Source organism: Carcharodon carcharias, chromosome 2 (assembly GCF_017639515.1).
Source record: "Carcharodon carcharias isolate sCarCar2 chromosome 2, sCarCar2.pri, whole genome shotgun sequence".
Taxonomy (NCBI): Eukaryota; Metazoa; Chordata; class Chondrichthyes; order Lamniformes; family Lamnidae; genus Carcharodon; species Carcharodon carcharias.
In genome coordinates, this window is record NC_054468.1 from 160,054,841 (window position 1) to 160,079,421 (window position 24,581).

A 24,581-nucleotide genomic window follows, 5' to 3' on the forward strand; every position below is an offset into this window, starting at 1 on the left:
AGCTGAGGCAGGGAAGAGGCAGGTAATTCAGAGGTAGAGGTAGGCAATCATTAGTCATGGAGCAGGTATGATCAGAAATTCAACTTGGTGTCAAATACAACACCAAGGTTGCGATTGTTCTGGTTCAGGTGCCAGAGAGATGGATAGAGTCGGTAGCTAGGGAACAGAGCGAAAGGATAAAGGCAATAGCCTGAATTGTCGCTCTCGGGTTGGAAACACAGAGGAGTCAGGAGAATTCCTAGCTCTGTGAACCTGACTCCCAAAAAACTACCCTGGAAGTTCTGATTTTCATTTCAGGGTTTGGGGATGGGGATGGGGGGGGGGGGGTGGTTGTGCAGGTGCGGGGTGTTGGGGGAGTTGGGCCCATCGCTCAGGAGCAGTCAGGTGTGGAAGCGGGCTGTGTGAAAAGGCCCACCTCAGTGATGTGGCACTTGGTCCCAGCTGCAAAAGAAACCCCACAAAAACAGCCCTTACCCAACATACACCCTCACCTGACACACACTTGCCAGCCTATTCCCCTCTGCAAATGCCCCATAGCCCCTACGCCAACTTAGTGCCAACTCATGTCAACCTATGCCAACCCACTCAGCCTTTGCCCTTCCACCCTCCATGCCAACTCACTCCTTATCTGTCATGGGCATACCTCAGAACTTTACTTTTTTTTCAGCATGGGTCATAAGTGTCTATTGATGAATTCACCATTTAAAAAAAAAAACTTGTCATTGATAAGAATCCATTCACTACATTTAAATTCTTTCAACTACCTAGTCCCATAGAATAACAAGCATTTGTATTCACAGCCCTTCAAAGGGTTCATAAGCACTTGGAGCTATCAAAGTGTGAACAGACAGCCTCCCCTAGTGTGATAAGGATAAATTATTAAATTAGTCATGCAGCACAAATCCCATAATGATAACCCTGAGGCTGATGTCAACCGAGCGTGAAATAACAAGCACAGAATTTTTTAAAATTAAAAGCAGTCTGCAGGTTTAAAAGGCTAGGAGATTAAAATGCCTTTCACAGCTCCAATGAGCTTGATATTCCACTGAGTTTACCCACTTTTTATGCACATAGATGTCTACTTTTGCTATTCATTCATGGGATATGGATGTCACTGGCTAAGGCAGCACTTATTGCCCATCCCCAATTGTCCGAGAAGGTGGTGGTGAGCTGCCTTCTTAAACCGCTGCAGTCCATGTGGTGCAGGTACACCCACAGTGCTGTTAGGGAGATTCCAGGATTTTAACCCTGTGATAGTGAAGGAATGGTGGCATCATGGAATTTTAACAGCTCAGAAGGTGGCCATTTGGCTCATCATGTCTGCACCAACTCTCCAAATTAGCATTATGACCTAGTGCCATTGCTCTGCCTTTTCCCTGTACCCTTGCACATTATTTCTAATCAAATAATCATCTTATGCCCTCTTGAATGCCTCGATTGAACCTGCCTTCACCAAACTTCCAGGCAGTGCATTCCAGACCCGAACACACATTGAAGGGAAAAGGTTTTTTCTCACGTCACATTTGCTTCTTTTGCAAATCTGTGCCCTCTCGTTCATGATCCTTTAACGAGTGGGAACAGCTTCTCCCTCTTTACTCTGTCCAGCCTCCTCATGATTTTGAAAATTTATCTCAAATCTCCTTAGCCGCTTTCTCTCCAAGGAAAACAGTCCCAACCTCTCCAATCTATCTTTGTAACTGAAGTTTCTCATCCCTGGAACCATTCTTGTAAACCTCCTCTGCACTTACAGTTCCAAGGCAGTGTCGTGGGTGGCTTAGAGGGGAACTTCCAGATGCTGGTGTTCCCATGTGTCTGCTGCCCTTGTCCTTCTAGATGGTAGGGGTTGTGGGTTTGGAAAGTGCTGTCTAAGAAAGCTTGGTGAATTTCTACAGTGCACCTTGTAGATGGTACACACTGCTGTCACTGTTCGTCAATAGTGGAGGGAGTGAATGTTTATGGATGGGGTGCCAATCAATGGGCTGCTTTGTCTCGATTGGTGTCAAGCTCAAGTGTTGTTGCACTCATCCAGGCAAGGGGAGAGTATTCTCATCACACTCCTGACTTGTGCCTTATGGATGGTGGACAGGCTTTGGGGAGTCAGGTGAGTTACTCACTGCATACCAAAAAGGCAGCTTGCCTCTCCAAAAAAACTCCACTAACTTTCGACTTTCTCCTGATAGGTCTGAAGTGCACAAGGCACATTTTGGGCAGCCCATTAGTCAAAATTGGATCTGACTGAAGGGAGCTGCACTTGAACATGTACAGCAGCTGTTTCTGTGAACCACGGACATGTAAAGTGCAACCTGCCCCTTTTCCTCACCACACCCCTCTCCCTGCAAAAATGGTGGGGGCTGGGTTCAGGGGTGGGACTGCTACAACCAGGCCTCTGGCACCATTTTTTCTACAATGGAGAGCCTCTGTACGTGCGAAAGTTCAAGCCAATGGTTTCAGTCTTCTTAATAACTTGTACTTATTTGATGGAAGTTTGCGGTTTTTGTACTAACAGTGTGATAAGTCAGGTAGACAGTCAAGGGTTCAAAAGATGTGGTGCTGAGGTAAAACAAGCGTGCATGTTGACCCTGATGTGTCTTTGAATGATGCCCCTGGAGGGAACATGTAGACAAGGAATAGGATGGGACAAAAAGGACAATTCCATGTGGAATGTCACAGATAATGGTGCAGGAAGCTGTATACAGGTTGAGGAGAATGAGGGGGGGGAGCAGTTTACCACCAACGTAGTCACATGGGTCACTGTTTGTGACTTTGATACAGGCTGTTTCAGTCGTGAGGCAGAGACACAATGGTAGATGTAACCAGCATTTTGTATGCATGCCAACCAGTTACCACTTGTCGACTGGGCTGAGTTCTTCGAATACCCACTGATCAAGCCTAAACTTGATTCTTTTCAACTCAGCCACTCAATGGGATACAACAGGGCAATAAAATGGTTTGAAGGGATAAGGAAGTGTTGCCAACAAAGGTGAGAAAAATTCAGTTCTCTCTTGGAAAGGCCACTGGAAATCAGCAAGAGCAAAGTTGACTAGCAAGGAAGGTTTATTTGAAACTGAAAAGCAGGGTAGAATAGACCTTTGAACTGGAAAAGGCCAGAGGACAGGAAAGAAAAGCAACATTTCCAATTTCCTTCACAGGCCAACAGATTGTTGCAAAGTGTGCTTGTGGACACTCAGGATCAGGTGAGGGTGCTGTCCTCCACAAATCAGACACCATTATTCAGTACCTAAAGTTCACATGTCAAATTGAATGACCACCTGGGAAACACACCTGCTGAACACACACAGTAATATTTGGCACCTAAAAAGGGAGAAAATTAATAGAAAAAGAAAAATGTATGGTTTAGTTGCTGCATGGCATGGCCTTTAAAAATTCCAATTACCTTCAAATAACTTTAAAGATCTTGACTGAGAAATATAAATGATCATGGTTCAGACGCACAGGCCCCTGCAACATTCCCTCTCAGACTACATTTTAAACTTGAGTACCATAATGCATATTTATAATTGGGGCTCAGTAGATAGAAACACAAGACCAGAAGAAGTGGGCCATTTATTCCCTTGAGCTGTGACCTAACCCCATAATATACCTTTTCCCCATATCTGTCAATATCTTTAATTGACAAAAATCTATCAACCTCAAATTTAAAATTGGTTGAACTAACATTAATTACTGTTTGTGGAAGAGTGTTCCAAACTTCAACCATCCTGAGTATGTGCACATAAGTGTTTCCTAATTTCATTCCTTCAACATCTGGCTCTAATTCTTGGACAATGCCCTGTAGTCTTCAACTCCTTAACCAACAGAAACAGTTTCTCCCAATTTATTCTTTCTATTCCCTTTAATATTTTGAAAGCTTGGGTCAATTCACACTTTAACCTTCTAAATTCCAGCAAGTGCGGCCCAATTTTGTCATCTTAATTTAACTGCGGAGTCCAGGTACCATTGTGGTAAATTCATACTGCACTCCCAGGGTCAATACATTCTTCCTAAGGTGTGATGCTCAGAACTGCTCACAGTACTCCAGTACTGTGGGGTACTGTGGTCTAACCAGGGCTTTGTATAGCTGAAGCATGACTTTTATCCCTTGTATTCTAGTCCTCTAGACATAAAGGTCAGCATTCCATTTGCTTTTTGTTTAGTTTTTGGACCTGTTCATGATACCTTAATGATCTATGAACATGGATCTCCCAGTGTCTTTGGATCTCTCCACTGTTTCTGGCTTTTCACCATTTAGAAAATACTGTGTTCTATCCTTTTTAGGCTCAAAGTGGATGACCTTACATTTGACTATACTGAAATCCATTTGCTACAGTTCATCTATTACAATGCCACCAATCTTTCAGTCATCAGCAAATTTGGATATGTAGCTTTCTACCATGAATAAATAGTGAATAGTTGAGGATCCAACACAGATCCTTGCAGGGCACTGCTAGTCATATCCTGCCAATGAATGTATCTACATATTATCCCTACTCCCCATCTTCTGGTACTAAGCCAATTTCCTAACCAGGCCAATGATTTGCCTTCAATTTCATGACCTTCAACTTTAGTTAATTGTCTCTTATGAAGAACTTTATCAAATGCCTTCTGGAAGCCAATTTAAATAGCATCCATAAACATTCCTCTGTCCACTAATTTAGTCACCTATTCAAAAAAAATGCAGTTGGGTTCGTCAGGCGTAACCAATCTTTTACAAATCCATGTTGCTTCTCCCAGAGGAACTGAAAAATTTCAAAGTTTTCAGTCACTCTATCCTAACTAAAGACTTTAGTAACTTGCTGGCAATGATCTTAGGCTAACTGGTCTAAAATTCCTAAAATTCCCTAGTTTTCTTATCACCATTAAATAACAAGCGACATACACAATTTTCTAATCTAAAGGAATGACTCCTGAATTGGTTGAACTTTGAAAGCTTATAGTTCAGGAATCTGCAATATTCTCATGTACTTTTTTAAAAATTGAGATGGAAGCAACCTGGCCCTGAGGATCATTTGTTTTAGACTACCATTATTCTCTTCATTACTGTTACTTTGCCAATATTTATTTGGGAAAATTCCCTGACACTGATACAACAGCAGCTTCCTTGGGATGTCTGGCATGCTAACCTCTTCCTCTATTGTAAATAGAGGCACAAAGTAATTATTCATTATGTCTACCATTTCCTTATCTTGATTGATAATATCGCCAGTACCAGTTTTTAAGGAGCAACATTGCTTCTGGCCAGCTCCTTCTTCCTTCTCTAATTGTAAAGCTTTTGTGTTTATCCTGATATTCCTTACAAGTCTCTTTGTAGCTCTTATTTATCTATTTTATCACCACTTGCTATTCTTTATACCATTCCCATTCCACATGACCTGTGCTACTTGCTTGTTGCATTTTTGAACATTTTAAGTTTGGTCTCTTAGTTGTCCAGAGCTTTCTTTTTAGCAAGTGGCTCCTTCCCCTTATGGGATAAACTGGTTATGTATCACATTAAGTTTTCTTCTGAACACCTCCCACTGATCTTCTGTCATTTACCCCTTAACTAATTTGCCCAGTTTACTGTGGGCAGTATCTGCTTCATCCCATCAAAGACAACCTTATCTAAATCAAGAATCTTGGTAGCTGTTTCGTGTTTCTGCCTTTCAAACACTACATTAAACTTAATCATATGATGGCTATCAGATTAAATGTTCGCATATTGTTAGGATATTAACTAAATCTGGCTCATTACACATTACTAATTTCTAATATGGCATGCTCCCTTGTTGCTTCCAGGATACATTGTTGCAGAAAGCACTCTCAGACACACAGAAATTCACCACCTTTCTGACATGTGCTAGGTTGCCTATCCCATTCCATGTGAAAGTTTAAAATCCCCCACATAAACCACACTGCCTTTGTTGCATGCCGGGCCATACACAACTTCAAACTGCAGTCTTCAATCTTTTTCTACTGAATTGTGCTTAAAGTTTCCACTGCCTGCTCACCCTTCATTATATCCTCTCTTTTCAGTGAAATGATTTCATGTTTAATCATTAAGGCTGCTCCTCCTCTTCTACCATTTTCCCCATCTTTTCTGTAGACCTTAAAACCTGGTATATTTAGTTCCTCGTTCTGACCATTTGCAGTCATGGCTCAGTAATGGTTACCATGTCATACCCTCCAAGTTGAATTTGCACTTGTAATTCATTCAATTTGTTCCTGATATCAGTGCATTGCTATAAAAGGTGGGTTTTTTTGGGCCACTTGCCTAATGTCTTATTCACACATGCTGATTTAGTTAATTTACACCTGTTAGTATGCTCTTCACCAGTTCTACCTAAAGCACAATTTCTGACAATTACTCCGCTCTCTTCCCTTTTGTTTGTTTTTGAACTGTCATCTGTACTACCTTTTCCACCTGAGTACCCCACTTAATTCTTCTTCCCCCCCACCACACCACTGCAGTTATCCTTTCTGTTAGCGTGCTGGTGGACCTCCTGTCACTGTACTGGTGCCAGTGTCCCATTAAAGGGAACTCCCTTTTCCTACACAACTCCCTAATTCGCTGATCCCTAAACCAATTTGCACTTGGCTCAGGTAATAATCCAGAGATTACAACTCCGTGGTCCTGTTCTTCAATTTAGCTCTTGCCTTTTCCAAGAGAGCACTTGCCTAACCCTTCCTCATGTCATTGGTTCTAACAACTGGATCCCCCCCCCCAACATCTTTTCAAACAGTTTCAAGCTGTCCCTCATCCTGGCACCATGACGACAACCGACTGTTTGGACACTCAAACTTGCTTGGAAATTATTGCTCATATAGTAATTGTAGATTAAAATGGGTCATTAAAGGTGGCCACTGTTTGCAATATCAACATTGCAATCTGAATAGGTTATTATGGTGAATAATTTGCAGAACTCTATCTATCCAATTATTTTATATATGGAACTTCTAAATTATTTGGTCAGTGACTTTCTCCAAGAAGTACTGAACAATACTAATCACCACATATCAATACTAATGCTCACCAACACCTTTCTCAAGGGTGATTAGGGATGGGCAATAAATGCTGGCCTAGCAAGCAAATCCTACATCCCATGAACCAATATATAAAAAAGGTCCTAATAATCAATGTTATCCTGGATTCAACTGCCAGTTTAGGCAGAGTTAACTGGCCTCACTGTAACTGTGGTAGAAGTGATGCAACTGACCTCTGTTCTTGGATTAGAGAGATGAGATTGATGAGAAGAGTAACTGTGAATGTACAGTTGATTCTGAATCCACTTTACCTTGTAGTAGAATGCAATGAGGTCAGCATCAATGGACTGGGTTCACTGCTTCCATAATATAAAAGGACAGGATGTAGCTATGGAGGCAGTATGTGGATGTCATGTAAAGAATGAAAATACTCTGGTTCTGAAAACTGTTGTTAACTTCTGCACAATGTGCCACAGACACTTGTATATTACAGTTAGATATAAAAATTGTTTAATAAATGAGCATTGCTCCTTGCTACAGCCTTAGTTACAGTACTCTCATCTGCCCAATCAGCATCCAATTTAAAAGGAAGTGATCCCCAGGAAGCAAGAACATTCAAAGTAGGATGTACCCAACCCTCCATTCACTGCTTTGTCATTTAGATGGTTTTATATGTTTACAAATGCAAGTAGTTGCTTTTGCTTTAGATTTTAGCATCCAAGGGAAAACTGTTGAATTTTCTAAATAGTCTTGTTCAAGAAACATAACATGAATAATGATATAACATGATAATTCTGAATAAAATTAATAGTCACTTGGGCAAATGCAGGTTAAAGAAAAAACAGCACAGATTTGTTTCGGGAAATCGTGTTTAACTAACATGGAGTTTTTTGTTGAGGTAACAGTGTGGGTAATGCTGTTGATGTTGTGCACATGGACTTCCAAAACACATTTGATGAAGTGCTGCTAAAAAAAGACTTGTGAGTAAAGTTACAGCTCATGGAATAAAAGAGACAGTGGTAACATGGATACAAAATTGGCTGAGTGATAGGAAACAGAGGAGTGGTTAATGGATGTTTTGCAAAATGGAGGGAGGTTTGTAATGGAGTTCCCCAGGGGCTGGTTTTAGGATCCTTGCTCTTCCTGACATATATTAGTGACATGAAACTTGCTGTACAGGGCACAATTTCAAAATCTGAGGGTGATACGAAACTTGGAAGCATAACTGAGGAGGTTAGTGCAGAACTTCAAAAAGGACATTGACAAATTGGTGAACTGGGCAGACAAGTAGTAGCTGAAATTTAATGCAGAGAAGTGTCATGTGATTCATTTTGGCAGGAAGAACACAAGACAATATAAAATAAAAGAGTAAAATTCTAAAGTTGGGGCAGGAGCCGAGGGACATGGGTGCATATTGCTATAAACCGCTGAAGATGGCAGGACAGGTTGAGAGAGCAGCTAATAATAAAGCCTACGATGCTGTTTCCTTTAACAGGGACAGAGAGCACAAAAGCAATATTATGTTAAATTTGCACAGAATGCTGGTTCGGCCTCAACTGGAGAATGTTGTTAAGTTTTGGGCGCCACATTTCAGAAAAGATGTAAAGGTATTAGGGAGAATACAGAAAGGATTCACAAAAAATGTTCCAGGGATGAAGAACTTCAGTTACATAGATAGATCGGAGAGGTTGGGACTGCTTGATATGGAGAAGAGAAGGTTGAGACGAGATTTGATAGGAGGTATACAAAATCAGAGAGGTGTCTAGACAGAGTAGATGGGGAAAAATTGTTCGTATTGGAAGGATCGAGAACAAGGCAGCACAAATTTAAGGTAATTGGCAAACAAAGCAAATGGAGAAGAGGATCTGGAATGCACTGCCTGAGTGTGTGATGGAGACAGGGTCAATTGAAGCATTAAAAGAGAGAATTAGATTATTATTTGAAAATGAAGTACATACAGGGCTATGTAGAGAAGGCTGGGGAATGGCATTACGTAGATTGCTCTTTTGGAGAGCCAGCACAGATATGATGGCCTGAATGGCTTCCTGTGCTGTAACCAATGTGATTCTGATAAGCTGAAAGCATGCTTATATTGTAGAAACCACATTCTAATTCTAACTTAGATGAACATATGAATTAGGAGTAGACCAGTTGGTCCTTCGAGCCTGCTATGCCATTCAATAAGACCATGGCTGATCCGACTATGCCCTCCATTCCATTTTCCTTCCTACCCCCCATACTCTTTTGACTTCCTTGTCAAACAAGAATCTAACTCAGCTTTAAAAGCATTCAACGATCTGTCTCCACCGATCCATGGGATAGAGAGATTCCCAGACTCACGACCCTCCAAAAAAAATTCTCCTAATCTCCATTCTAAATGGGAGACCCCTTATTTTTAAAACTGTTACCCCTAGTTCTAGTCTCCCCCACAAGTGGAAAAACACCCCTTCAGTATCCACTCTGTCAAGTCCCCTCGGGATCTTATGTTTCAATAAAATCACCCCTCATTCTTCTAAACTCCAATGGAAACAGAACTCACCTGCCCAACCTTCCCTCATAAGATAATCCTCTCATCCCAGCAATTGGTCCAGAGAACCTTCTCTGAACTGCTTCTAATGCAATTATGTCCTTTTTTTGAAAAAGTAGATCAAAACTGTACACAGTACTCTAAATGTGATCTCACCAATACCCCTATACAACTGTGGCAAAACATCCCTACTTTTACATTCCATTCCCCTTGCAATAAATAACAATATTCCATTTTGTTATGGCACAGTGGACAGTAAATGCTGAGCTGCTCAAATCCCAGAGGGCAACTAGAAGTAGCTGCCACAGCTGTTTTAGCAATTTATATTTTATTTCGAGATGCGTGCCTTGAATTCAGTAGTATTAAGTCCATCAAGGCTTATTGGTTTTTTTAAAAAACTAAATTAAACATTTATTAAGAAAAAATATTTTAAACACATACATAGATCTACAAATTACTATTATAACTCCTCCTAAAACTCCTAATTAATCTAGCTCCCAGTTACACCTCCATTAAGGGAACAATAAAAACAAATAAATTTCAATAGGTAATTTAATAGGCAAAGTTGGACAGTGATATTGAAAAAGTGAGTTTCCTTAAGCTTCAGTTCCTGTAGACAGCAACTTGATGCACAGAAGCGGGAGGTTTTTCACATTTGTTAGGTCTTAGACTGTAACCTCATCTCCTTTTTACATGTTGCTCCATTTTTAATGTAAATTCCATTGTTCCAATATGTCTTCGCAATTTTACTTTTTTCACAATATGAGTACCATGGAAGGTTTATATTATCAGTAACCTTTGGGAAAAATAAACACGCAGTTTGACTTAACTTCTTATGGCTAAGTATAACATTGTACCATCTCTTTGAAATTCAAACAACTCTGGTTTATCTAAAAATGCAAATGTTCCTTGCACCTCACATTCTAAAACTTTAGCCATATTTACGTATATAGCATTCAAACCCATTTCAATCACTCAAACTCCAGACTAGCTGTCTGCAATTCAATTAAATCCACCACACACACACATAACTTAACCCAAACCCCACTATTAACCTACCTTTACAATAAATCACAATATTATGAAAATTATATTTCCATGACAATTTGCCTTCCAAATCACTTGCTGTACCTGCATACTAACCTTTTCCTGTTTTATGTAGCAGGACACCCAGATGCCTTTGTGTCTCAAGAGTTCTGCAATCTCTCCCCATTTAAGTAATATGCTTCTTTATTCTTCCTGCCAAAGTGGACAAGTTCATATTTCCCCACATTCTACTACATCTGCCAAATTTTTGCCCACTCACTTAATCTATTGATATCCCTTTTCAGGCTCCTTATGTCCTCTTGAAAACTTACTCTCCTATCTATCTTTGTGACATCAGCAAATTTAGCTACCATACATTTGGTCCCTTCATCCAAGACACTGACATAAATTGAAAATAGCTGAGGTCCCAGCACTGATCCTTGTGGCACTCCACTCATTACATCTTGCCAACCCGAAAATGACCCATTTATGTTTATACTATTTCCTGTTAGCTAACCAATCCTCTATCCATGCTAATATGTTACTCCCTTCACTGTGAGCTCTTTTTTTGTAATAGTAACCTTTGATGTGATACTTTGTCAAATACCTTCTGGAAATCTAAGTACACATCCATGTTCATCCACCTTGCTTGTTACTTCCTCAAAGAACTCCAATAAAATAGTCAAACATGATTTCCCTTTCACAAAATCATGTTGACCATGCCTGATTGCATTGAGGATTTCCAAGTGCCCTGCTACAACCTCCTTAACAATAGATTCCAGCATTTTCTCTATGACAGATGCTAAAGCTAACTGGTCTGTAGTTTCCTGCTTTCCCTGTCTTTCTTCTTTTTTGAATAGGCGGAGTCACATTCACTGCCTGTGGCAGTGAATAAAATTGGGACAACTTGTTTTACAAATAAAACCACCCACAATAACCATTTCAGGAGGATGCAATTAGCACCAATAAAGTGCAACCCTGCATTTGTTAACCTTCTGAAGAAATAATTTCAGATCCTAACCAGGAACTAGCAAGAACCTAACACAGAATAATTTCCAAATAGTATGTGTAAAACAAAATAAAAATAGATGATCCCCTAACCATCAACATTACAACTAGGCCATGAAAGACTGAAATGGCTACACACTTTGGTTTATAAAACCAATGTCAAACAAATGGTAGTGGATGTGGGTGACAAGAAAGCTTTTCCTCATTGCGCCACAAATCTTGCAACAATCAAATCTGGGCATTTAGCATAAGAGAGACACATCCTCGTCCTCTTTCAATAACAGGCCTTCAGGTGGGAGATGCTTTTGGTTCAGATGCAACAGTGGAAGCCTGTCTCTGCTCATTGCCGTGATAATCAAGAACCAGTTTGTCGGATCAATAAGGGATTAATAGCACAACTTTTAGGCAACACATGGGATTGAAGAAAAGAAATCTTAAGAACTGTATTAAATTAAAAAGAACTATGTGTCCAAGAAATGACTGAATAAACACATTGCAGGGATTGCACAATGTACCCTTCATGGTAACATCCTTAATTAAATGTCAAATGTAAAAATACACTGATTTGCAGACTATTAGCTTAAATTTTCTAAATGAAAAATCGAAGAAATAGCTGTGATGGCTTGTCAACATGAGAAATTGGAAAGCAGTGGAGTGAATAGTTTATCAAAGTCCAACTGAAAAACCATTTCTTGATCAAAAAGCGGGCATTAAGTAGTTGAAAGCCCACCGCCATATGGGCAGTTTTAATTCCTTAGGAAATCCAAATATGCTGAAATTCATGTACCTTGTTCAGAAATTAGAAACACTTTATTAAAGTATGCTGAGTCTTTTCATTGGATTAATAGGTTGTCAGCACTTAAACCACAAAACATATGCCAATGAAGCATATAATTAGATATGGGGTCAACTATGTTTTTGTATTGGTATGAGTCAATTTGCTACAGTAAGTGCATGTAAATACTAATGTCAAATTCCAATCAGGGAAGAGAGATTTGCATGGTTAATATTTTAGCTTCCTATCTTGAAATAATAAACTGCAAGCTGCCATTCATAGTCTGCCTCACTTGCTGCAGAACAGTCAACATTATCCTGAAGGAATTTTACTGCATGTACAAATACTAGGAATGTAATGATAAAATCCACAGAGCTAAATGTAATAAAGAAATATTATGGGACTAGAAAAGATGTAAGCAAAGCAGGATCACTGCACCATAACTGGTGAGCAACAGTGTAGAAGAGACTGGCATTTATATAGTGGCTTTCACAACCACCGGATGTCTCAGAGCACTTTATAGCCAATAAAGTACTTTTTAAGCATAGTCACTGTTGTGATGACAGAAATTCAGCAGCCAATTTGTGCACACCAAGCTCACACAAACTAGAATGTGATAATGACCAGCTAACCTGTTTTTTGTGATGCTGATTGAGGGGTAAGTATTGGCCAGGACACCAGGGAAAACTCCCCTGATCTCTGAAATTTGCCCTGGATCTCTTGGTCCTGCACGAGTGTGAGTGTCTTGAATTTTTTACTCAAGTCTTGAAGTAGGGCATCAACCCACAACTTTTTGACTTAGAGGCAAGTGTGCTACCAACTGAGCCACAACTGGCACCCAGGATAGAGACCGACAGGAAGGTAAGGGGGTTCAACATTGCCTTCTTCAGTATGCTGACAAGCAGCATCTTTTTAAAAAACTCTAAACATTAGATGCTTCTCTCTCCACAGATGCTGCCAGATGGTTGAGTTTTTCCAGCACTTTGTTTCTATTTCAGATCCGTAGTATTTTTGCTGTTTGATATCACTGTTGATGACTCCGATTCCCAGGGTCTATAGTACTTTGGTTCACTTACGGCTTAGTCTTCATGTGACAAATTACCACAGTGGTGTAATAAAGAGCTATTGCATCTTTGTCAGATCTGATCCTATCCCAATATTTACATATAGTCGATGTCAAGGTCATGGGACTGTAGTTAGAAACAGGAAGCCTGGATAATTCATCTCTCCCTATCCAAGTCACTGTTGACTGACCTGATCAAAGCTAGGACAGCTTGTACAAACAAACTATTTGAACTCTGATCAAGGACCTCTTCAGGTTATACAGTTCTGGTTGGTAAATGTAAAGATGAACTACTTTCAAATAGACTCAATGCTTCTGCTATATATAAAAGTGATACCTCATTGTAGCAAATATGCTACATTATTGAAAAAAAATGATATATGCATTCTTTTTCAGCTGTGCATATCATACACAATGGAAGTTTATGAATGAGGAACAACTGATTGTCAAGTGCAAGATTTAGAGACTGTTCTCCGTTAGAAATGTGGTCTTATGACTAAAGTTTGGATAGTTTAAAAATGCATGCATTTTCATCTAAAATGGAGAAACTTTAACGAAGCATATTCAGTTAACAGGCTACAAGTGCTAATTTAGACTGAAGAATCTGTGCCAAATGCACTCAAAAATTGTAGATAAAGTTCAGTGGTGTACAAAGCTAATGTTCTATGCAATAACAATTTATGTTTTGAGTTTCAAATGCAGTAAACAAGAAACCTACACCCAACAAGTGTTTGTCATTAGGGTGCTCAGTGATGGCACTTAAATTCTCAATTTTCTGACTTGGTCCCACCCCAGAGACGTGAGCACCAAATGTGGGCAAATACTCCAGGGCATCACTGAACGGCTTACCCTTTTTCAGATAAGACATTAAACTGATGCCCTGTTTGCACTTTCAGGTAGGTGCAAGAGATCCTGTAGCACCTTAAGGAACAGCAGGTTTCAATCAATATTTATCCCTCAGCCAAATCAAAAGCAGATTTCCTTTGGTTGCGGCACCTTGCTTTGCACAAACTGGCTGCAGCATTCCTGACAATACAACATTGGTTGTAAAGGGCTTTGGAAATATTCTGAGGTAGTGAAAGGTATATAAATTCCAGGTTGTTCCAAACATCGCATAGTACCATTTACAGTAATGGTTCCAACCTATTTCAAAGAAAGGTTCTCCAGTTAGACCATTTACAGCAGAGTTTAGCAGTTCCCTTGGCTACAAGAAAATTTTCAAACATTGTGTGATCAAGAAGTCTTGCTCCTTGCACATTTGGGTGTGGGGCAGACAGAGTTTTAGGCTTTTCGTTCAGAGGAATAATAGCAGACACATTTTGCCATTTTCAAGTTGAAACTAACTTCATATCTGAAAGGTGGCCCCACAGATAAATACAACATGGGTTACATATTGTGCCGATGCAATTGAACACTACACATGCCATTAAAGTGCAAAACTGGCCCAACCTGTTGCTTTAGTGTGGCATTTCTACTACAGCTGCTGACAATTGAATCTGCTTAAAAAAAAATCACCTAAAAATATACATTACCACAATAGTACGATTTACTCCAAATTATAGCTGTAAACCTCCCATCACTTTCCAGATCAAGACAACTAAAAACAGGTTCAATCTCATAACCCAAGCATATTAAGTTTACTGTTCCAGTTTAATCCGAGAAAGTTATCCCATACGTTGAAGCAAAGTTAGGTGAAGAGAAATTAAATGAGTTTGGAAAAGTGCAAAAAATAAAAAAGGTGTAGCCTGCAATTATTTTCAGGTGGTACCAACTTTAACCTAATCATGTAGTAGCCATTGTTAGGAACTATTAAAGTCAAGCCTGCGCCATTCAGACTCCTGCCAATAAGTAAGTGCTCACTGATGTCCCGATGCAACATTAGGCCAAAACAAAGCTCAAAAAATTAAGCAAACATACCTATGTCTTTTTACCTTCACGACACCACAACACACAGAAAAAATGTATGTGCTTCCATATTTGCCTTTAACCAGAAATAAAGCAGCACAACTGCGAATAGTTGTAACCATTCTCTTGAGTGATCAAAATGCTACAAAAGATACAATTTTTCAACTGTCAAGGTGGAAGCAGAATATTTTAACACACACACACAGGACAAAGTGTAATTAATGACTTCACAGTTCTTAACATTTCCTACCTTGACAGCCTTCCATCTCATGAGATGTTGGTGTGCACTGTGGTGGTTGACTTGCTGTTAAACATTACGTGGTGTGCCTCAGGAGCCCCACTCTGCCACATTTGCTGCAGAGGAAGACAGCAGGCTGAGAGGCCTCTTCTCAGCCAGCTGATCTTTGCATTTCTGCTTGCCTCTTCTAATGCCCTTCCAAAGTTACTTCCAGAGGTCACCGCTTTCGACAACCATCTTTGTCAGTGCCAACATCTGCCATTGTTTTATTCTTGCTTACACATATCCTATTACCATCACTGAATCCCCCACTTTCAACATCCTGGGGGTTACCATTGACCAAAAACTGAACTGGACTAGCCATATAAATACTGTGGCTACAAGAGCAGGTCAAAGGCTAGGAATCCTGTGGCAAGTAACTCACCTCCTGACTCCCCAAAACTTATCCACCATCTATAAGGCACAAGTCAAGAGCTTGATAAAGAACAAAGAAAAGTACAGCTCAGGAACAGGCCCTTTGGCCCTCCAAGCCTGCATTGATCATATTGCCTGTCAAAATAAAACATTTTGCATTTCCGGGGTCTGTATCCCTCTATTCCCATCCTATTCATGTATTTGTCAAGCTGCCTTTTAAACACCACGATCATCCCTGCTTCCACCACTTCCACTGGCAGCGAATTCCAGACACTCACTACCCTCTGCGTAAAAAACTTGCCCAGCACACCTCCTCTAAAGTTTTCTCCTCTCACCTTAAATCTATGTCCCCTAGTAATTGACTCTTCCACCCTGGGAAAAAGCTTCTATCTACTCTGTTCATGCCACTCATAATTTTGTAAACTTCTATCAAGTCGCCCCTCAATCTCTGTCACTCTAGTGAGAACAATCAGAGTTTCTCCAACCTCTCCTCATAGCTAATAACCTCCAGACCAGGCAGCATCCTGGTAAACCTCCTCTGCACCCTCTCCAATGCCTCCATATCCTTCTGGTAATGTGGCGACCAGAATTGCACACAATATTCCAAGTGTGGCTTAACCAAGGTTCTATACAGCTGCAGCATGACTTCCCAGCTTTTATACTGAATACCCCTGCCAATGAAGGCAAGCATGCCATATGCCTTCCTGACTACCCTATCCACCTGCGTTGCCACTTTCAGTGATCTGTGGACCTGTACACCCAGATCCCTTTGCTCGTCGATGCACTTAAAGGTTCTGCCATTTACTGTATAATACCTTCCAAAATGCATTACCTTGCATTTGTCCGGATTAAACTCCATCTGCCATTTCTCCACCCAAGTCTCCAACCGACCTATATTCCGTTGTATCCTTTGACAATCCTCTTCGCTACCTGCAACTCCTCCAACTTTAGTGTCGTCTGCAAACTTACTAATTAGCCCAGTTACATTTTGCTCCAAATCATTTACATATACTACAAACAGCAAAGGTCCCAGCACTGATCCCTGCGGAACTCCACTAGTCACAGCTCTCTATTCAGAAAAGAACACTTCCAATGCTACCCTCTGTCTTCTATGACCAAGCCAATTCTGTATCCATCTTGCCAGCTCACCTCGGATCCCGTGCGACTTTACCTTCTGTACCAGTCTGCCATGAGGGACCTTGTCAAAGACTTTACTGAAATCCATGTAGATAACATCCACTGACAATCATCTTTGTCACTTCCTCGAAAATCTCGATCAAGTTAGTGAGACACGACCTCCCCTTCACAAAACCATGCTGCCTCTCACTAATACGCCCATTTGCTTCCAAATGATAGTAAATCCTGTCACAAAGAATCTTCTCCAATAATTTCCCTACCACTGACGTAAGGCTCACCAGTCTGTAATTTCCTGGATTATCCCTGCTACACTTCTTAAACAATGGAACAGCATTGGCCATTCTCCAGTCCTCTGGGACCTCACCCGCAGCCAGTGAGGATACAAAGGTTTCTGTCTGGTGGAATACTCTCCATTTGCCTGGATGAATGCAGCTTCAACAACACTCAAGAAGCTTGACACCGACCAGGACAAAGCAGCCCACTTGATTGGCACTCCATCAACAAACATTCACTCCCTCCATTACTGACACAGGAGCAGCAGCATGTACCATCTACAAGATCCACTGCAAGAACTCACCAAGCCTCCTCAGACAGGACTTTCCAAACCCACAACCACTACCATCTAAAAGGACAAGGACAGTAGAAACATGGGAACACCACCACCTAGAAATTCCCCTCCGAGCCACTCACCATCTTGACTTGGAAATATACAACTGTTCCTTTACTGTCATTGGGCCAAAACTCTAGAATTCCCTTCCTAACAGCACTGTGGGTGCACCTACACCATATGGACTGCAGCGGTTCAAGGAGGCAGCTCACCACCATCTTTTGAAGGGCAATTAGGAATAAGCAATAAGTGCTGACCTAGCCAGCAATACCCACACCCCACAAATGAATTTTAAAAAAATTAGGGTCTAATAGCCATTACAGAGACATGACTGCCAGATTACATGAATTGGGACCTGAAATTTGATGGCTGTGACAATTACGGGGGTTAGGAAGTTAGTAAAAGGCTGGAGGGGTGACTCTGTTAATTAAAGCCAACATTTGCACAATAGAGAGGGATGACCAAGTTCAGGGAACCAGGATATAGAGGCAGTTTGGGTAGAGATGAGAATGATAAAGGCAAGAAGTCACTTATGGAGTGGTTTACAGGCCTCCTAATAGTAACCACATGGTAGGATGCAGCATCAAAGACGAAATAGTGGGAGCTTGTCAGAAAGGTACAATTATCATGGGGGATTTTAAGCTACACAGACTGTTGGTTGAGGGGGGGGCGGGTGTGGTGGAAATCAGGTGAGCAAATGTGGCCCAGATGAGGAATTCAAAATATTTTCAGGATAATTTCTCAAAACAGCTCATTCTGGCATTGTGCAACAGGATAGGGTTAATTAATGACCACATAGTGAAGGCGCCCCTGGGTAGCAGCAATCATAATATGATTGAATTTGACATTCAGTTTGGGGGAAGAGAAGAGTGGGTCGAAATAAGGGCAATGAGGGAGGGAAGGAGGGAAATTACAATCACCAGGGAAGTAGTAATTAGCAAGTTGTTGGAACTGCAGGTTGACAAGTCCCTGGGTCCTGATAGATTTCACCCGAGTGTCTTGGAAGAAGTGGCTGGTGAATAGTTGATGTAAAATAGAAACATAAAATGCTGGAAAAACTCAGCAGGTCTGGCAGCACCTGTGGAGAGAGAAACAGAGTTGAAGTTTCAAGTCTGCATGACTCTTCTTCAGAGCTTCAGATGCTGCCAGACCTGCTGAGTTTTCCCAGCATTTTTTGTTTTTATTTCCGATTTCCAGCATCTGCAGTATTTTGCTTTTATATTAGTATTATATTCGAGATAATTGATGCGTCGGTTTTCATTTTCCAAAATTCCCTAGATTCGGTAACGTTGCATCAGATTAGAAAATAGTAAATGTAACCCCATTATTCAAAAAGGGAGACAAAAAGCAGGAAACTATAGGTCAGCTTAACATCTGTCATAGGGAAAATGTTAGAAGCTATTATTAAAGATGTTATAGCAGGGCACTCAAATTCCAAGGTAATCAGGCAGAGTTAACATGGTTTTGAGAGAGGGAAATCATGTTTAGCCAATTTATTGGAGCTATTTGAGGAAGTAACATGTGCTGTTTATAAAGGGGAGCCAGTGGATGCACTGCACTTAGATTTCCAGAAGACATCTGATAAAGTGCCATATCAAAGGTTATTGCAGAAAATAAAAGCTCATGGTGTAGGGGGTAGCACATTGGCATGGACGGAAGATTGGCTGGCTAACAGGAAACAGAGTTGGCATAAATAGGTCTTTTTCTGGTTGGCAGGATGTAACGAGATGTGTACCACAGAGATCAGTGCTGGGGCCTCAACTCTTTACAATTTATATAAATGATTTGGATGAAGGGACCAATGGTATGGTTGCTAAATTTGCTGATGACACAGATGGGTAAGAAACTAAGATGTGAAGAGGACATGATGAGGCTACAAAAGAATATAGATGGGATAGGTAACTGGCCAAAGCTCTGGCAAACGAAGCATAATGTGGAAGAGTGAGGTCATCCATTTTGGCAGGATGAATAAAAAAATACATTATCTAAATGGTGAGAGATTTCCTATTGCATGAATTTCAAAAGATTAGTATGCAGGTGCAGCAAGTAATTAGGAAAGCTAAATAGAACATTATAATTTATTGTGAAGTGAATTGAATACAAAAGTAGAGAGATTATGCTTCAGTTATACAGGGCACTGGTGAGACCACATCTGGAATAGCGTGTACATAACTGGTCTTCTTACATAAATAAGAGACGTAAATGAGTTAGCAGTTCAGAGAAGCTTTACTAGGCTAATACCAGGAATGGGTGGGTTGTTTATGGGGAAAGGCTGGACAGGTTAGGCTTGTGTCCACTAGAATTTAAAAGGGGTGACTTGATTGAAACCTTGACAGGGTGGATGTGGAGAGGATGTTTCCTCTTGTGGGCAAATCTAGAACTAGGGGTCACTGTTTAAAAACAAGGGGTGCTCATTCAAGAGGAGGAATTTCTCCTGAGGGTAGTGTGTCTTTGAAATACTCTTCCTAAAAAAGGCGGTGGAAGCAGAGTCTTTGAATATTTTTAAGGCAGAGCTGGACAGATTCTTGATTAACAAAAGGGTGAAATGTTATTGGAGGTAGGCAGGAATGTGGAGTTGAGGTTACATTCAGATCAGCCATGATCATATTGAATGGTGAAGCAGGCTCGAGGAGGCAAGTGGCCTACTCCTGCTCCTAGTTCATATGTTTGAATGCTTCGTGAAGATCGATGAAGGCAATATATAGTGGTCTCCTTTGTTGACAGCATTTCTCTTGCAGTCCCTGGACTGAGAGGATCATGTCAGTTGTCAATCTTTCCGTTCTCAAACCACACTGGGATCCGGGATAGAGATATTAAGCTATGATCTGCAGTCTGACAAGGGCAAAGGGAGTAGTAGTCCATGCAGATGCAGGAGTGCTAGTTTCCAAGCTTGATTAGTTCAGGTGGTATAGCATCAGCTGGAGCTTTGCCCAGGGCAAGTGAGTAAATAGCTTTGCTAAGCCCCTCCACTGTGGGTTTGATATCCAGCTCTTCCACAACAGACAAGTTCTCTATGGTGCCTAGTGTGACCTCAGTGACCATGTTCACCTGGAAGTACAACACAAGGTAGTGTTCCACCATCTCTCCATACGTTGATTGCAGTTAGTGATGACCTCCCCTGCCTTTGTTTTCAATGGAGCTGTTTTGTTTGCTGATTGAACAGTTGCCTTTTTAATCCCATCATACATAGCCCCATGTTACGACCGGGATGGGAGGAGCGTGCAGTCGATCTAGCCCCACTACTTTACAGATTGTATCATTAGTTTAAATTTTTAATTCACTCACCAAAATGGTCGATTGTCTATCTTCACTACTGGTACTCAGAATAAAGAGACTTTAACCAGGCTTCTTCTAATAAACAGCAAACTTATTTGATTGTAAAACCAGTGTTGTCAAATAAAGGCAAAGCTTATCAACATACAGAATGGAATATGAAAATTGTACAAATTACTCTTTTGAGATGGTTCAAAGTCAAAGGATGGATGGTGGAGGCCTTGAAATGGCTTCTGGGTTATACAGTTGGTGTCTTAGCACTGATCTGCAAAATCATTCATTACTCTGGCACTACTTTGCAGGTGGGCTTGAGGAACACTCAGAGGTATTCTATGCAAGCACATAGCAACTTAGAAGCAGCTTGCATTCACTTCCAGCTGTGGACTGCAAAAAGGCTGCTGTCTTCCTTCTCAAGCAGTTGGTCCTTCTTTTCTCAAAAGCAAAACCAAAACCCCCTTTTAAAACAGTCTTCCAGGCATGGTTTGTTTTCAGAGCCATAAAAACCATGTTACCCCCTTAGTCCACCATCCACTAGGGTCAAGAGGTTTCCTGCCTTTTTTTTCCCCCAACTGCTTAATTACCCTTTCTTGCAAAAGGATGTTTTTTTTCCAGGAATAGCAGAGTCTTGCATTAACCCTTTAACGGACAGTGTCTTTTAAAATAAATTCTTCCAGAATGTCCTTAGTCCTCGAAGCTGAACCATTTTCTGTGATTAAAGTGGTCATGACACCCAGCATTCCCTGGGTCAAAGGCACCTGCATATTTTGACAAAGTTGTAACCAGTAGTCATTGGCACACCACCTAGTTTCCTATATATCTGAATATATTCACTATGACTAAGAAAATTGCAAAATAATTAGTTTTATTTACCAGTTCAACTGCATCTCGAGGTTGTTGATGGCCAAGATGTTTCACCCATTTTTCTTCAATCTTTGGTATGGTGGAGAGATTGAAGGTGGCAGAATCTAATCAGGAGTTTTTTGTAATGGGATTGCATGGTGGGTGGCAATACATGCACCTACAATTACCAAACCCTTAACTCCCATCTGGTTAGGAGAAAAACACAATCTGTCTTCAGTTAATTCAATTCATCCCACATTATATCATCAAGAAATGGCAGAGTGCAATGGACATAGAAAATGCTTTGGAGTCCAACAACATTCTGCGGTCGCAGCATTGAAGCCCGGTATTCTAGAACCAGCTGCAACACGAGCCAAGCTGTCCCAGTTAAAGCCACAATATTGGCATCTAGTTGATAACGTGGAACCTTATCAAGGTACGGCCTATCCATCAAAAAAAAAGACACAGTTGGCAAATTACTGGCCCATCGGTGGTGATGGAAAATGTCATCGATAATCTAGCAGGAACTACTCATCAGTAACCTGCACACCAATGGTCAGATAGCATTTTGCTGGGACCACTAGGCACTAGACCTCATTATAATCTTGGTGGAAACATGGACAAAATGTGAATTTCAGATGTTAAGGGAGAGCGACTCTCCTTAATATAAAACAGCATTCAGAGGTTTGGCACCAAAAGGCTCATGAAACTAGGTCAACTGGGAAAAGAAAACCTTTCATGGTTGGAGTCATACTTAACATAAAGGAAGATGGTTGTGGTTGTTGAGGGGGAACCATCTTTGCCTCAGAACATCACAGCAGGCATAGTTCAGGATAGCGTCCAAGGCCCAACCAACCTCAGCTACTTAATCCACAATTTCCCTATATCATAAATAGGTGCATAGGAATGGAAGTAGGCCATTCAGCCCATTGAGCCTGCTCCACCATTCAATTAGATCATGGCTGATCATCTACCTCAATGCCATTTTCCTGCGCTCTCTCCATACCCCTTGATGTCATTAGTCTCTATAAATCTATCAATTAATATCTTGAACATGCTCAATGATTGAGCTTCCACAGCCCTCTGAGGTAAAGAATTCCAAAGCTTTGCCACCCTCTCAAGTGAAGAAATTCCACCTGATCTCAGTTTTAAAGGGCCTACCCCTTATCCTGAGATTATGCCCCCTGATTCTAGACTCACCAGCCGGGGGAACATGCTATTTACACCCCTGTCAAGCCCTGTAAAGAATTTTGCAAGCCTCAAATGAGATCGCCTCCCATTCTTAAAAACTCTAGTTTTGACACAGGTCCAGTGTCCTCAATCTCTCCTCAAGACCCAAGGGATTAGTCTGGTAACCCTCTGCTGCATTTCCTCAATGGTAAGTATAAGCTTCCTAAGAAAAGGAGACCAAAACTGTCCACAATACTTCAGGTGTGGTCTCACTCAGGCACTGTACAATTGCCAGACATCTTTATTTCTGTACTCAAATCCCCTTGCAACATACCTTTTGCCTTCCTTATTTATTGTTGCACCTGCATGCTAGCTTTTAGTGGCTCATGAACAAGGATACCCAGGTCGCTTTGGGCACCAACACTCCCCAACCTCTCACCATTTGTGTCTTTTTTTCTCTATCAAAGTGGATAACTTCACACTTATCTACATTATATTCCATCTGCCATGTTCTTGCCCATTCACTTAACCTGTCCAAGTCTGCTCGAAGCCTCCTTGCATCCTTCTCAAGTTGCATTCCCACCTAGTTTTGTGTCATCAGCAAATTTGGAAATATTACATTGGTTCCCACATCCAAATAATTTAAATAGATTGTGAACAGCTGTGGGCCTAGCACAAATCCTTGCGGTACCCCACTAGTAACAGCCTGCCATCTAGAGAACGATCCGTTTATTCCTACTCTTCGCTTTCTGTCTGTTAAACAATTCTCAATCTCCTTCCATGAAGACAGACACAAAAGTAATTGCTCAGTTCCTCTGCTATTTCCCTATTCTCTACTATAAATTCCCCTGCCTCCACCTGTAACAGCCCACATTTGTTCGAGATAATCTCTTCCTTTTCACATACCTAAAGAAGCTTTTACAGTCCACCTTTATGTTTCTCGCTGCCTTTCCCTTGATCAGTTTGTTGGTCAGCCTTTGCTGGGTTCTAAATTTCTCCCAATCCTCAGGCTTAGCACTTTTTCTGGCATCCTTATATGCACTTCCTTTGATCTAACGCAATCATTAACTTCTTTTGTTAGCCATAGTGGATTCACCTTTCCCATTGGGCGTTTGTGCCTTACAGGAATTAATATCTGTTGTAGACCATTTGTACTTCATTAAATACTAGCCACTGCCTGTCTACCATCAAATCTTATAGTTTATTTGCCCAATCCACCACAGCCAACTTGTCCTTCATACCTTCATAGTTTCCCTTTTCAGATTTATGATCCTAAAAGTAACCTATTCACTTACGAGTGCAGCATTCAGCTTCATTTGCAACTAAATGAAGCAGTATAGCCTGTAAGCACCAAGATTAGCTGGTATCTGTCAAATAATTTACTTGCCACACAAATGGCGGGGAATAAACATCTTCAGCAAGCATAATAGCCAATGAATCTAATCACCTCCTGTTGACATTGACATTGGCATCACTGTCATCATTAACATCCTGGGGGCAGCTATCAATCGAACTGCAAGTAGGACATATACCCTGAATTTTGTGACCCTCGAGTATGTCAGAGCCTGAGTATTCAGTGATAAATGGCTTACCTCTTAGACTCCCATCATTCACAAGGCAAAAGTCAGGAGTGTTATGGAA

At 40.9% G+C, this 24,581-nt stretch overlaps 1 protein-coding gene across 6 annotated transcripts in view; it reads right to left on the minus strand.

Moving 5' to 3' along the window:
- cnksr3 (cnksr family member 3) overlaps nt 1–24,581 on the minus strand; it is a 180,399-nt gene that overhangs the window by 118,215 nt on the left and 37,603 nt on the right. The window contains exon 3 of one of the 6 annotated variants that reach the window (XM_041214165.1): nt 3,239–3,312. The exons of the other annotated variants lie outside the window; for them this stretch is intronic. The gene's annotated coding sequence lies outside the window, so the exon portion shown is untranslated. The remainder of the gene's footprint in view (nt 1–3,238; nt 3,313–24,581) is intronic. 6 annotated transcript variants of the gene reach the window in all.